This window comes from Orycteropus afer, unplaced genomic scaffold (assembly GCF_000298275.1).
Source record: "Orycteropus afer afer isolate SDZICR_OR568_19922 unplaced genomic scaffold, OryAfe1.0 scaffold00269, whole genome shotgun sequence".
NCBI lineage: Eukaryota > Metazoa > Chordata > Mammalia > Tubulidentata > Orycteropodidae > Orycteropus > Orycteropus afer.
Window position 1 is genome coordinate 68,450 of NW_006921856.1, and position 2,696 is coordinate 71,145.

Here is a 2,696-nt window from a genome sequence, read left to right on the forward strand (position 1 = left end):
ACTCTCATACACTGCTGGTGGGACTGTAAAATGGTACAACCATTGGGTTATATGGTATATTTCCTTAAAAAATGAAAATAGAAATACCATTGGAACCAGCAATTCCATTACTAGGACCATATCCTAAAGAGGTGAGAGAAAGGACACAAACAGACATATGCACACCCATGTTCATTGCAGCACAATTCACTAGAGCTAAGAGATGAAAATAGACTAAATACCATCAAAAGATGAATGGATAACCAAATTATGGTACATTCACACAATGGAATGTTATGCTACATTAAAGAATAATGAAGAATATTCAAATCATCTCACAATACGGATGAATCTTGAGGACATTATACTGAGTGAAATTAGTTAATTGCAGAAGGACAAATATTGTAGGAGCTCATTACTGTAAAAAGTCAAGGAAGGGTTTGTTTAGGAAAGGGAACTCACTTTGTATTTACTGGGGATGGGAGGGAAGTAGAGGGGAAAATTTCAGACTAGTTGCAGGCCACACTCTGAGTTGGGTAAGGGCAAGGATGGTATGGAAAGAGTCTGTGACTGGCATGATAACATTCAGTAACTGTGCACATAAGGTTTAGATGACAGAGGCCAATACCAGTCACTGCATTACCTTTAACACCAAATATAAATCTACAGATAAATACATAGACAACTGAGAAGATCAGATGGGGGTCATTGAACAGGAATATACTCTAGACCATTGATAGATTCAGTTGAGGCTAGTCTTGCTCACATACTAGTGATACAAAATAACCACAATCATTACAAATGCAGCAGAAGACAGAGCAATCCCTCATAGACAGCCAGCACAGGGGAGAGAGAGCCACTGGATCTGCCAACTCAGGATAATAGAATTGAGGTACACCAGGCTCAATTGTCACAACATAATACATAAAAATCTTGTTTCACAACCTACTTTGGTGAGTAGGAACTTGGGTCTTAAAAGCTTTCAAGCAGCCATCTTACATACATCTAATGGTCTCTTATCATTGGAAGTGAAAAAGAGGAAAACCAAAGGCATTTGGAAACAATCAGCCTTGGGACATGATGCACCTTGAGGCCAGAAGAAATAGATAGTGCCTGGCTATCAATGCCAACCACTTAGGAAGGGATCAAAACTGGAAATCCTTGATAGAGTGGGAGGGAAAACATGGAACAAAAAATTCAAAAACACAATAATGACCAGAATTATGAGTGGAATGGAGTCTGGTGGGACCCCCAAGGCTATGGCCTTGGAATACACTTCGGGCCTGGGATACAACTCACTCCTAAGGGCTGGCTCTCAGCCCAATAGTAAATAAGACATACATGCAGACCACTCAAACCAGGTGGCTGCACCCACCTATTCTATGGAGACACATTCCTTGGAGCAATCAGCCATGGGGCAACATTCACAGGGAGGAAAACCTGGACAGTCAGGAGTGCATAACTAAGAAGGACACAGGGACGGGGGGGTCACTGGGATTGGAGAGGAGAAGAATGAGTTAGGGTTGGGGACAGTAACTGGGAATTAGACCAAATGTATTTGAATTGTTGAATGTAAAACAAATTCTGCTCTGTAAATTTCAACCTAAAGCACAATAAAGAAAAACTAAAAGAAAAAAGAGGACAAGCACAAATACTTAGCAAACACTAAAAGAAAAATAGTGATGAAGGAAGAGATAAAACAATTCATTAAAAAAAAAAAAAAACAAGCTCAGCACAGAAAATTGTGGAAAAAAGATATCAGCAACACCACTAAAAGACAAATAACAAAAAATGACAGCAACAAATTCATAGTTGTTGATAATTATACTGAAGGTCAATGGATTAAATGTACCACTCAAGAGACAGAGAGTTGCAGACTAGATAAGAAAATATAACCCATCAATATGCTCTCTACAAGAGACACGCCTTAGAGACAAAGACAAAAAAGACTAATAATCAAAGATTGGAAGAAGATATATGAAGTAAATAGCAACCATGAAAAAGCAGGAGTGGCAATACTGATCTCTGATAAAATTGACTTTAAGACAAAAACCACCATAAGACAAGGAAGAACATTATATAATGATTAAGAGATCGATTGAACAAGAGTACATAACCATAATAAATATCTATGTACCTGATGAAAGAGCCCCAAAATATATAAATAAGACTTTAGCAGAACTGAAAAGATAAATAGATGACTCCACAGTCATAGTAAGAGACTTTAATACACCACTTTCAATCACAGATAGAACAACTGGAAAGAAACTCAACAAAGATGCAGAAGAACTAAACAGAACAATCCACCAACTTGACCTCATAGATATCTACAGAGCACTTCACACAACAACAGCACAATATACATTTTATTCCTGTGCACATGGGACATTCTCCAGGAAAGACCATATGTTAGGCCACAAAACAAGCCTTAAGAAATTTGAAAACACTGAAATACTGCAAAGCGTCTTCTCTGATCACAATGCTATAAAACTAGAAATCAGCATGGGAAGATGAATGGAAAAAGAGCAAATGCATGGAAACTGAATAATGCCCTCCTTGAAAACTACTGGTTAATAGAAGAAATAAAAAATGAAAATAAAAAAATTCCTTGAATCAAATGAGAATGAAAATACAATATATGAAAATCTTTGGGACACAGCAAAAGCAGTGATCAGAGGCCAATTTATAGCAATAAATGCACACATCAAAAAAGAAGA